This window comes from Leptidea sinapis, chromosome 31 (assembly GCF_905404315.1).
Source record: "Leptidea sinapis chromosome 31, ilLepSina1.1, whole genome shotgun sequence".
NCBI lineage: Eukaryota > Metazoa > Arthropoda > Insecta > Lepidoptera > Pieridae > Leptidea > Leptidea sinapis.
Window position 1 is genome coordinate 7,898,859 of NC_066295.1, and position 14,382 is coordinate 7,913,240.

The window sequence follows — 14,382 nt, forward strand, 5'->3', positions numbered from 1 at the left end:
CTAAGCCACTGATCATATCGACATGAAACTACCACCATACCATGTAAAATTCATCCTAGATGGTTTATGGCTTCTTATTTTATATTGTATCTGTAATAAGATGAATAAAATTTAATTTATTTCCTTTTAAAATTCGCCCAGTGAAGCGGGCGGTGACGGCTAGTAATTGTATAAAATAAAATAACTAACAACGTAATAAATAATAGCAGTTATAATAAACGTAACTATTAACTGGAATATCCTTTGGCTCCATGAATTTTGTACCGTTTGTTAACACATATTAAAGCGAAGAGTAAGCAGAAAACACGCAAACATGGTGTTTTTAGACAAGTTTTGTGGTGAAAGTATGGCATTTCGAGCTATGAGCACTACTTAATCCTGTTACACATATCCTTAAGTCTTATTTGTAGGTTGCTAATGCTTGCTGTTGGTTATAGTTAACACTGTCGAGCCTTTTTGAACTACCACTTTTCTTTGAAGTTAAACAAGGTTTTTTTGGCATGACGTGACGCATTTTTTGGTACTTCTCTCAGAAAAGTTATTCTTATAGCTTGTACTTTTTTGTATAGGTTCATTTATTCAGATTAGTAGTGAATAACGAGGATTGTAAGCATATAAACTGTTTTCCACGCAAGAATTTTGAAAATATTGGCTTTGTTATATAGATGGCGGGCCGGCAGCCGTGAACTCATATCGCTCAAGTTCGCTGGCATTTAGTGTCGCCTTAACTAATCAATAAATTAATGTTGCTGTAAACTGATATCTTATTAAAACTTTATTATTATGTGTACTAAGTAATATAACACTACCTTGAACATGTAGCTTATTTTTTATTTGTAATTTACTGTAAAATTCGAGCAATGATGTTGAGAAAAAAAATTGTATGATTTGAACAACTACCAAATAGAAATACAAAAGTATTTTTGTATCGAAATTAAAAGTGAATCGATAGCTTTACTGTGAAATTATAGTAATGGTGAAATCGGCGTTCTTAATATACCTAAGTAACTATAGTTAACAATCGACGGGTTAATTATTTTATAACTCAAGCAATATTTCTTAACATATTGGTTGAGTGTTTGTGACTAATAGTAGGTACTTACCAGAGTTTTATGTATCGGCAGTAGTTTTATGTTATCATCTGAAACAATTTGAAAATTATACAATTATTAGGGACGGTAATTAACAGTCTACGCACGATGCTACCATAATATACTAAAATTACGAACGCAAATTAAAAAAAAAAATTTAAGCATAAAGGTAAAAAATATACTCATAAAAATGTCAGAGTTATATATTTTCCATTTACGACCACATCACAAAAGTTGGTCAGTATTGAGAAACGGCTAGAAACTTGTTGCAAATTTTTGAAATGAATACTTACAGGTTAATTATATTACAAATATTTTAAATGCATTCAATGAAAAGTGATGTTATATATACAAATATAAATGTTATGTTAATCGTGAAAAAATCTGATTTAAAAAGGATATTACGCGAACATTTAAAATTTATTTTACAGAAAATATAGATAGGATTATATTATTTAACAACAAAACCAGGGTCTGGTTGACACGTTCATCTAAGCACCACAATTAACGCCCGTTCACGACTATGAGTCTTAATACATAAAACACTTAATGGCCTTCCTTCAAAATTATATCTACTCTCACTTCTATTAATGAATAGCTAGTTACTCAGCTATGAGAGTCAAACTTGCGAGTTATCAGTTTTGTTAAATCTTTTCAAAATAGTGTCCTTTCAATCATTGATAATAGAATAGAATAGAAATATATTTATTAACCACAGGGAGTAACAATAACTTAATATTGTAACAACACTTGGTAAACGTCATGAAACTCAATCAGTTCGTTAAGGAGCTTTGATATGGGGAGAAGAATTGCTAAGAGACTCAGCCTAATATAATATTGTACAATTTCAGATGGCCTGCGCAGAACAAGACAAGAACCATGCATCATTATCCTCTCTATTTACTATAGTAAGCCTTCTTTATCAAAGAAGCTTTAATATATATCTTGAATTTGTGCTCAGTGAGTAAGCACTTTGCATGGTCGTCCTTGGAGGTCTCTTCGACGGCTTTTTACGAGTAAACGCAGCTTCACCTCACGCCGATCATGGGTTAGATTTGACCATTTTAGAGTGCGACCACGTTTAATCATTAAAACAGTTCTTAACAGTGACATGAGATGGAGCTTCCTCGCTATATAGCCAATTTTTTGTTGGAATGACAGCGATAATCAAAAAAGTCATTGCACGAAAGTTTTCTTGCGTTAAATTCATCTGACGTGGCACAAATAAGTTTGAATTTGCTGCTAAGTCGTAAAACAAACACGAAATGAATAAATTACAGTCTCAATAATATTGTAAGAGTTACATTATCAAAATTTAAGCTTTTTTTATTATATTGCTTACAACTGGTCAGTTCTAAAAGCTTTCATTGTCACCCTCAATGGATATGCTGTCATTAAAAAGTATTATTCCGTAATTTTAGGTAGTTTTTTTAAAATTTCTTTTAAGTGTGTCTGCTGTAAGCTGACTGTATATTTATTCCATATAGCCCAATTTTTTTTTGTAATAAAAAGAAAGGTGTAGCATAACATATTAAATCAATTTCACAAAATACAAAGTTTGCTGTTGCCACATTATTACTTCTCTTAACACCTATAAGTAATAAGTAACTAGAAGTAGACCGCTAATGGTACTTTAAATACGAACTTTAGCAAGCTTTACTAACTACCCGCAAGCCCTTCTAAAAGTTTTGCCAGCGATGAGAGGAATACTAGACATACAAAGTGGAGATTAAAATCGAAAATGGGTACATAATTTGCTACTCATGTATTACAAATAATAATTTAATTATAATCTCCAATAATTGACTAACCGTGTATGCAGGATTTTCATGAAATGAATAAATTTTATTTATTGAGTGTCTTGCGCCTGTGTTTTACAGGTTTTTTGTTTGTTGTCTTCATTTATTTAAATGAGTGGTAGATTTTGACTTTCAATAAGTGATTTTAAAGTCATGTTTTTAATTATTTGGTGTCGAGACACTTGGTCCGTGGGCCCAGAGGCGTTGAGAATGTACAAAGTACCTTCTACGAGCCTCAATAGGGTTACTGGAAATTCAAACACTGGCAGCTATTTCAGTTAATAGTTAACAGTTCGGATCAGCCTAGCTATCCAACGCAGAAATGCTACCAGTATTCTTGGTACACTTCCCCATAATGATAGTTTTAATTGAATGTAATCAAAGTATTATAAATATAGTTATAAGCATTATTTTCTATGGATAAATAATTGTATTTTTAAATAATTTGATATCGTTCAACTTAGGATGTCGTTGGCACCTTAAATTATTTTTATTTAAGTAAGGTGCAGCAGCAGTAGAGCTAATATTTTTCAATATTCATTTGACCGAGTGCAACGCAGAGCAGCTGGAATTATCCGGGACCCAGTGTTCTGATAACGGCTGGATCACGTGGCGTTCCGTAGAGACGTCGCTTCATTGTATGTCTTCTACCGCATTTATCACGGGGAGTGGCAACGCTCCTGTATTTCCTCTGGTGTTGCAAGAGAATGTGGGTGGCGATGATCACTAAACACCAGGTGACCCGTACGCTCGTTTGTCCTCCTTTTTTCCATAAAAAAATGATAATTTTGACAACTTTTCGCTCAATAACTTACTTTCATAAGACCGTCTGCAATATTTTTGGGAGGAACTTAGTAACTCATCATAGAGTTGGTTCTTTTCCATCAAAGTTATATTAATCCACGTTTCGTGTTCGAAGACAAAATTCATTATTCACCAGGCAATCATTTATGCAAATATTAAGTATTTAAGACCACAGGGACCCACGCCTCCTAAAAGCAAATCCAAATACAATAAGATTGTCGCACCTAGAAAGAAAATTAACGCGTAGCTAAGCCTATTGTACCTAAAAATTATGAATTCGTGTAGGGAGTGTTTACGAAACTATCTATGTGATTTCCAATTAATATCTTTCTTAAGTATATCATACATAGGTGAATAGGTGCTACTACAAATGTCAAAAACTTTTTTTTTACAACTTTTAGTTGATTGTAGTGTGCCACTTCGCGATAAGCCTATGTAGTTACTGATAAACTATAACTTACGTACCGGAAGACGCAGTGTTGGTAGGCCCCCCACACGATGGACCGACGATCTGGTCAAGATCGCCGGAATACGTTGGATGCAGTGGAAATCTTTGGGGGAGGCCTTTGTCCAGCAGTGGACGTCTTCCAGCTGATGATGATGATGATACAATAACTTATATTTTGTATAAGTTTTGGAATTTTATCTTTCCGATCAATCCCTTTGGCAGATAAACCAACTATTGAAGCCTGTTTTGTCATCGAAATTATTCGTTTCATTGACATCCTAAGTCAAAAGGAATATTAGGTTTTAAATATTATAAAACAAAATAATTAAAAATATAAATAGTTTTTGCTACAAGTTGATGTCAAGTTAATCATAAAAATTATGAAATTCACTAGTTACTTCTGTTGTAGGGATACTGTCAAAACCGTGATATTATAATAAAACTGTAAATTGTCGATCGACGGTTGACAACAATTGGTTTATCAGTCACCATTACTGAACACATTTATGAAAATAAAAATCAAATTAAATTAATACAATGTAAATAAAATCCCATAAATATAGCAAATCAATGACATAAATTGTGTGCATATGGATGTACACATATAATACGAACGTAATATTCATAATTCACATTGTTACTCATAAATCGCAACGCAAACATAACTTCACGTCTCCAGCCATCCTTCTCCCTTCACTGTCATTGATAAACGATACGTTTTATGTTATTAATAAGTGTTATGTAAAGCAGGATTCCTGAAAAGATTAACATGTTATAATATTGTTACTGCTATATATTGTTACGCAAGAAATTATACTTCTGTGGTCTAACGACATATTTTTTTGGTCTCATGTATTAATTATAACCTGAGCTATTTTTTATGTAAAAGGAGGACAAACGAGCCTACGGTTCATCTGATGTTAAGTGATCACCGCCGTCCACATTTTCTTGCAACACCAGAGCAATCACAGAAGTGTTGCCAGCCTTTGAGGAAGCTGTACGCGCTTTTTTTAATACAACGATACTCATGTTGTATCGTCCCGGAAACACTGCACAAGGAAGCTCATTCTACAGTTTTATGGTAAGCGGAAAAAGGGTCCTTGACAAAAAAAAAAAACCGCACTGTGGAGAACCGCCCCACCTCCAGATGGTGGGGATGATATTACACACACTGATGATATGACACTCCTCGTGTTCCGAAGTTCCGTCATAAAAGCGAGGCCTCTACGCAACGCCAGGTGATCGAGCCCTGGAGTACTGGGACTCCGATAATTCAAGCAGCTCTGCGTTGCTCGCGGTTAAATGTTATTTACTTAAAACAAAAAATGGGGTACCCAAATGTAAAATACGAGCTTCTTCAGTTGGTAATGATGGACAAGGTGTTTGGAAAAAGATCTGTTGAGCGTAGGAAGAAGTCGGGGCCGCGCATGATCTTGTAATGTACCGGATCACAAGCTTTTCAACCTCGCCAAAGACCGGGTTGTAATAAGTGAAGCTGACTGCAAGCATTTACTAGTTGGAGAGATAGTGGAAGAAGAAGAAAATAAACATAAAAAAAATTATTGTCTGACGATAATTTTACGTCAGAAAACATCATGAATGAATCAAGCATTTACTACAAACAAACTAAGAAGGTACATTTTTAACTTCTACTACTACTTAATATAACTAAACGATTATTTTTATATTTCACCTAATATATGTATTTTATATTATTTCTTAAGTTAATAATTATTGCTCGCTTGTCCGCCGACATAGGTGTGCCTGTCGTAAGTTGTTCTTCTCTTGTTTGTTGCGTCCATTCTTCTCAGGCCTGAGGCATTCATTTTGGAATGGGTGGTAGTTTTTTTTTTGACTTTCAATAAGTGAGACACGGCACGCCGACTGCGTGCGAACTTGCGAATGAACCGCCACTTTCAATAAGTGATGTCACATCCTATTTTGAATAAAAATATTGAAATTTGAATTTGAATTTGAATCTATGTTGGTCCAGCAATCCTTATGAAATAATCTTCCCATCGTATCGTTTGTATCCCTCTATTTCTTTTTCCATATCTTGGATACCACTCTAATCTCTATAATGTCTTTTGTACATTTATCTTGTTTGCTTCTTATCACATGTCCTGTCCAACGCCATTTTAGCTGCTTAATTTTTTTTTTACAATATTTTCCATTTTTGTTTTCTTTCTTAAGTTTGTTATTCTTACTTTACATTTATATACCATCGTTTATATGAGTTATAATATCTTTTTAGCCGACTTCAAAAAAGGAGGAGGTTCCTAATTCGTCGGTATTTTTTTATGTTGGATACCTCAAAACTTTTGACTGGATGAACCGATTTGATAATTCTTTTTTTATTCCAAAGTTGGTGCTTCCCGTGTGGTCCCATTGTAATTTGATCTGACAATGGCATCCATGAGAAAAATAATAAAGTCTTAAATTTGCTATACAAACGTATAGCAAATTGGATGATAAATTTACGAATAACTCAATATCGCACCAATTTCGATGATTCTTTTTTTATTGGAAAGGATATACTTCAAAGATAGTTTGGTAAGAGTTTGGTTAGGTTCTGATTACGGAATCCATGGCAAAATAACGGAACTCTTTAATTAAGCGCTTACGTTCATTGCTGCATTGAAAAATTTAGTATATCTGCACATATTTAGACAAGTTGTTAGTAAGTGTACTTCAAATTCACTAAAAATCAAAAGCAAAAAAAAATTTTTAACAGAAAAACAACCGACTTCAAAAACACTATTCCAAAACAATAGATATAATATGCACTAAAAGGTATAAAAATAATTTCGTAGTTTTATACGATCTAATTCTAGTTACGATTATTGTAATTTTCGGAGTCGGTGTCATCCAAGATAGGCTTGTAACTACATACATACCCTCCGCTGAAATCGTAGTCTTGGGTGATTTCAACGGGCACAATGCCGAATGGCTTGGAACACGTACCACAGACTACGCAGGGCGATCTGTGCATAATTTTGCATTGGCGTATGGTCTGTCCCAATTGGTTGAGTCGCCAACGCGGCTCCCGGATGTGGAGAGCCACATGCCGTCCTTATTAGATCTTCTGCTGACTACACATACCGATGGTTACCAGGTCTTTGTCGACGCCCCTCTCGGAACGTCCGACCATTGCCTGGTCAGGAGTGTAGTGCCTATCCGACGCCAACGTCGCAGACCACCAGCGACCCACCGCGTTTGGCACTACAAGTCAGCAGATTGGGATAGGATGGGTTCCTTTTTTGCATCCTACCCTTGGGGCAAGGTTTGTTTCCCTTCGGATGATCCTAGTGCCTGCGCCGTTGCAGTAGCCGATGTGATACTACAGGGCATGGGGATTTTTATACCAAGCGCTGTAGTACCGATCGGTAGCAGATCACAGCCCTGGTTCGATGCGTCAGTTAAAGCAGCATCTGACTGCAAAAAACAGGCGTATTGAATTTGGGTTGCGGCGCTGGGCACAAAGGATCCGAACTGCAACGTTCTTAAGAGGAAATATAACCGTGCCTCCAGATTTTTTAAGCGGCAAATCGCCCGTGCGAAGTCTAAGCACGTCGTCAAAATCGGCGAACAGCTTTCCACTTACCCGATCGGAACACGCAAGTTCTGGTCGTTGTCGAAAGCTGCTCTTGGTAACTTCAACCAGCCGTCCATGCCGCCGTTGCACATGAGGAATGACACCCTGGCCCATACGGCAAAAGAGAAAGCCGAGCTCCTGTGCGCTCTTTTCGCCTCCAACTCGACTCTTGACGACAACGGAAAAACACCGCCGACCATCCCGCGGTGTCAGAGCTCTATGCCTGAAGTACAGTTCAGACAGAAAACTGTTACGCGAGCTCTGTTTTCGTTGGACGTCAGGAAGTCGAGCGGGCCGGATGGCATTTCTCCAATCGTGCTTAGAACGTGTGCCCCTGAGTTGACGCCGGTGCTAACGCGTTTATTCCGGCACTCTTATTCCAAAGGCGTAGTCCTTGACTCATGGAAGTCAGCCCTTGTCCATCCGATCCAAAAAAACGGAGACAGTTCGGATCCGGCGAACTAAAGGCCTATTGCTATCACCTCCCTGCTCTCCAAAATCATGGAGAGCATGATTAGCCGCCAGCTTTTAGTATACCTAGAGAGTCACCAGTTGATCAACGACCGACAATACGGCTTTCGCCTTGGTCGGTCGGCAGGTGATCTTCTGGTATACCTAACACATATATGGGCGGCGGCTATTGAAAGCAAGGGGGAAGGCCTGGCAGTTAGCCTGGATATAGCGAAGGCCTTTGATCGTATATGGCACAAGGCGCTCCTCTCAAAACTACCATCCAAATTCAAATATTTTTTTTCAAAATAGGATTTAAAATCACTTATTGAACGTCAAAATCTACCACCCATTCAAAAGAGACTGCCTCAGACCTGAGAAGAATGGGCGCAAGAAAATCAGCGGGCTTTTTTTTAATATAAAATATGGATTACAATGTAATATCGTACATTAAACATTTATAATTAAAGAGCCTGAGGGTGTTCGCTTTATTCCCAGTCCGTGGTGTCATTAAGAAAATCGTTTATGCTATAATAAGCTTTCCCACACAAACGTTTATTAACAATTCTTTTAAATTTCGTAACACATTTGTTTTGTACATTTTCTGGGATCATATTGTAGAAGCATATACATCGCCCAACAAAAGACTTACTAACTCGACCCAACCGAGTAGTAGCCATAACAAGTATGTTTGTTCCTCGTGTTGACATTATGAATGTCACAGTTTCTAGAAAATTCCTCAATGTGCTTATGAACATACAAAACATTATCAAAAATGTATTGAGAAGCAACAGTCAAAATGTTTATTTCTTTAAATTTTTCTTTTATTGATTCTTTAGGACCTAGGTTATAAATTGCGAGAATAGCCCTCTTCTGCAGAACAAAGATAGTATTAATACCGGCCGCACTGCCCCATAACAATATACCATAGAACATAATACTATGAAAGTAGCTAAAGTATACTAATCTCGCCGTATCTATGTCAGTTAATCGTCTAATTTTCTTAACCGCATATGCTGCAGAACTAAGCCTATTCGCCAATCGCTCAATATTGGGGCTTAAAGGCCGGCAACGCTCTTGTGATTCCTCTGGTATTGCAAGAGAATGTGGGCGGCGGTGATCACTTAACACCAGGTGACCCGTACGCGCGTTTGTCCTCCTATTCCATAAAAAAAAACATAGAAACACCTATAAGGTGAGTTGTGCTTGAGTCGTGAGGAGGTGAGAGGTGAGAGCGGGTCGCGGCGGAAGGACACCGACGAAGAAACTTTTTTTAGTCAAAATTGTACATAACCTATTATTACTGTACTCGCCTACCGATTGTACTTTTTTTTAATAATCAAATAACAAGATGTGTCGCTAGCCTAATGCTTAGTTCGATCGTGCCTTTCTATCCCATGTTCTTCGCTCTTGCTTGCACGCTTGGCTCAAGCGGAACGTGACAATTTTTCGTGCATGCAGCCGCCCACGGCGTTGATTGATTTATAAGTAAACGTTAAAGCATCAAATGGTTTCGGTTTCATAACGTTCTTTTTTAAAGTATTTTAGTCGTCTTTAGTCTTTTATAAAATGTGTTCCTAATGAAAGAAATATATTGATAATTGAAAGTAGATAAATCGTTGATGTATTTACAAAACACAGAGTAAGAAAGACATTCATCATAATTACTAATTGTGTATTTCTGTTACTGTCGTTACTCTCCATCATTAAAAAGCTTTTAGTAAGCACTGATAATTAACACGACGCGGCTGCCGTAAATATTGTCCCGGTAATATATAACAACGTTTTATGATAGTCACCGAAAATAACCTTCTTCTGTAATGGATATTTAAGTATTAATTACTATATTAAGTCTGAATACAAAAATAATTGACCACAAAATTTAAGGTCTGGTTAACAGGGGTTTTTTAAAAAAAAAGTGTGCCATCTGGAACAAGAAAAGCTCCTCAAGATTTTTCTTCGACGCCCGATTGTATTTGAAGGTGTCGTAGAGGAGATATTATACATCCATGCCATTTCTTCTCCCTCTCTGTCGAAATATTTTTTATACCTAATTATAGCAATATGGGCGCAGCATGAGAACTTAAAACTGTGATAAATGATATAAAAATGAGAAGATCCGTAGGAGAACCAAAGTGACCGACATAGCCCAGGTGGATGTGAAACTGAAATGGCAGTAGGCGGGGCACATAGCTCGACGGACAGATGGCAGTAAGGGCAGTAAAGACCTCGAATGTCGACCATGTACCGGAAGACGTAGTGTTGGTAGGCCCCCCACAAGATGGACCGGCGATCTGGCCAATAACCGCATAATAGGCTATCTAGACGTATAAATGATCTAAGGGATAAGTAAAGTCACTAAAGTTTATCGTAACTTACGCATTTTGATAAAAATTGAAAATTTGTTAACCATCGTTTGCCATAACATGTCTTAAGTAACTTCGAAAAAATACAACCTTAAGCATCGCTTTGCTTATCAACAAAATTGATATATTATGTCTATTTTGCATATCTGTATCTACTTCTCTTACTAACTTAGTATCTTTATAAAGATCTAGAAAACTAAACAGAAAGGCATACAGATTCGTTTAAGTTAATTGTGAGCATCTCCTAGCTCCGTCAGAATTACAAAAATTCACTCTTCTGTCTGTCAAATATACCTGCTATAAATAACTGATATAATTTCAACGTTTATCGAAACTCTATATGTTATGAGTTCTCTGTTTCCACACAGTATGATACACAAATAAAATTTGAAAAACAAAATTTTATGAACGATGCGGGAATCGAACCCACGACCTCTGTCGTTCCGTGCCGGTGCTCTAACCAACTGAGCTAATGAGCATCGTTCATAAAATTTTGTTTTTCAAATTTTATTTGTGTATTAATCCTAGAAGTGAGGGTTATCACTTAAAAAAAAACAGAACATATTGTTTACACAGTATGATGCCTATCTGCCATGTATGATTAACATTACTTTCTATAGGTAATATAAAAAAAAAATTTTGCTCCACGTCAAATTAACGAATATGAAATTCATTCATTCCAGCTATAAAGCTAATCTTCAAACAGTTGAAAGGTTCCATTCACTAATAGTTAATTAAGAGCTATGTAAGCCTATCTGAAAGCTGTGTGGTTTAAATTCAATTTTAGTATATATCGACCAAATAGTTAAAATTATAGCTTTTCCTTTCCTTATATTAACTAATTATAATTAATTTCTTATTTGTGACAACTAAAGCAAACAAAAGTTGTGTTTCTTAAATCTTGAAATATGAATACTAGATATTAGATCACCATATATAGCGTATTACTACTGTTATGGTAAATTCCTTGCTTTTCTCTTGCTTTCTTGTAAATTTCTTGCTCCGCTATAGTGAACATATAACCTGGCTGGATAGCTCTCAGCCATGCTTTATAATAGGGTAAACAAGGAAATATATATCCATTCAAAACAACTTTATGAATGAAAAACATTGCTAGTAATATGGATAAATTCACTCACTTATACAGAAACTAAAGAACTTTTAACACAATCATATTAATTTAACAGTAACACAAACATTTCATTATAGACATACTTATACAAGTTTCATTCATTTGATCACAAACACACATTGACTCACACACACTTCATAATACCTCTCACACCTTACTTATCACTCACAACACACCCAATGCACACACCTTACACACCTTATTTCTTACTATACATACTTTATAGATATACTTCTTAGTAGTTTGAGTTTGCTTGTCTGTATATAATGTCATAAATATTAATAAGCGATGGAAGAACGGAGTCTTCTAAAACAGGCGCTACAGTGCTTAAAAGGAGGCTACAATCACGAATATTGATTTATTTACATACTTGCTAAAGAAAATAAACAATTTGTATTGTATTTGTATTTGGCCTGACAAAACCATTTCATTCTAATAAACATACCAACCAAAACTGGAAGTAATAGATGTCAAATGATTAAAACGTCTAGATAGAGTCTCTTGCTGTAAGACAATCGATTAAAACAGCTACGTCTTACACTCGCGATTTGTATCACACTTTGTGATAATATACGTGCATTGCTCAAAATAGAGGTTAATTCTAAACTCAATTTTTTTCGACGTTTTCACAGTTTTAATAGTCTATTTAGACGTATTAATGATCAAAGAATAATAGTTATAACAATTTATGTTTGTTCGACTATGAATTTGTTCCCGCTAATCTGTTTAACGGCTTCACTAATTTGGATGTTATTTGTGGGATAACCTTTTGAATATAATATTAAGTTTTATTGAATCAGTGTAGAAAAAAAAATAAAAAAGAAGTAAATATAAACGAACTTGCCAGCAGTAGCTCGTATTCAAATATTCAAATGAAAGACAACATAGATGAATTTACAAAGTTATTTCAATCAGAATTGCAATTACAAACTGTTTCGGAACACAATAGCGCAGTAAACATTTCCGTGAACTGTTCTCTTGGGGATTCTGACAAGCGATCCCATTTCAATTACCTAGGAGAAATGAGTTTATGTTACAAGCGTAAATACTTGAAACCGGGAATTCATAAACACGTAGAACTTACGTAGGACTTTCGTATCGGTAGGGAAGGGATACAAACAGTACTGTTGTTTCAATATGTTTCAAGCTTGATTAAGGTCGAATTGCCATTCGTCAATTCTTGCCACCCAATTGCCCCTTCGAACGATACGCCACAAATTACGATATTATCCCCACCATCTGGATGAGTGCCGTTTCTCCGCAGTGCGGTTTTCATCTTCCATGTACAGTCAAGGTGTGGAATTGGCTTCCTTGTGCGGTGTTTCGAGGGCGATACGACATGGGTAACTTCAAAAAAAGTACGTTTTTTTTTAAGTTCGTATGCCTTTTCCGGCAACGCTCCTGAGATTCCTCTGGTATAGCATGAGAATAGGGGGGGAATAATCACTTATCATTAGGTGTGTACATGTACATGTACGGTCGTTTGTCGTTTCTGCATCTCTTCCATAAAAAAATATATAACGGACTGTCATTTGCAGTTACAGTATCTACACTGTATAGTCTTTTATGTCTGTCTGTCTGTATGTTACGTCTGTCTGTCTGTTCGCGATAAACTCAAAAACTACTGCATTGATTTCGTGTTGATTACACCAATTGATAGCTTGGTTCTTGGGGAAGGTTTTGCAGTATATAATTTGTTAAGTTTTTGAATACATTTTTGTATACATCAAAAATATTTGTTAGAGGTGTCGGAAAAAATAAGCCGTTTGGGAGATTTCAATGAAAACGCTGTCGAAGCCTTTTGAGATATAACAAAAAAATATGTAGTGGAATTATGTATCTTCTATAGTTCTACATAAAAGTATGTGATGGCATTTGTCTATCTCTTAAGCATAACATCCTATATCAATTTTAATACTTAAAAAATTTGGCAATTATAAAACAGTTATGTATATAAGCTGTTTACACAAATACATCATAAAAAAATTCTGTTGCAAATAACATATATTACTTTTACAGTGTGTTAGTTTAATACATAAATATAAAACAATTTAAAATATAAAAAGGCTTATTCGAAGTGGTCTCCATTAGCTGCAATACAGTCCTTTAAACGTTGAGGCCAGTTATCAATAGAAGCACGCACTCTTTCCATGGGAAAAATTCTTCACTAATCGTACGGATTGTTTTAGGGACTCCAAATTATCATGGCGTTTAGAGCAAGCGGTACTCTCCAAAACTGACTATAAATCATAATCCAGCGGATTAAGATCGGGAGTAGACGACTATCGCAAGACTAAGTAGTATTTTCTTTCTATGGTATATGTAATTTAAATAGTTCCATTAAAATATAGGTTATACATCTAATATATATAATTCTCGTGTCATGGTGTTAAACTTTGAACTCCTCCGGCTTGACCTTGGCTTATTTTTCATCCCCCTTAATGTTAAGGGTGGCACACGAAATTTTATTTTTTATTTTTTTGACATTTTTTTTTAAATTTGTTTGATTATGAGTCAACAGTAATAAATACATATAACTTCAAATTTTCACCCATCTACGATCGACAGTTACTTTTTCATCGCGATTTTAATATCGGCAACACAACGTTTGCTGGGTCAGCTAGTAATATATAAATAGTTATGTATATATAATTTATACATAATAATAATATATAAATATATACGTTAAGATGCAAT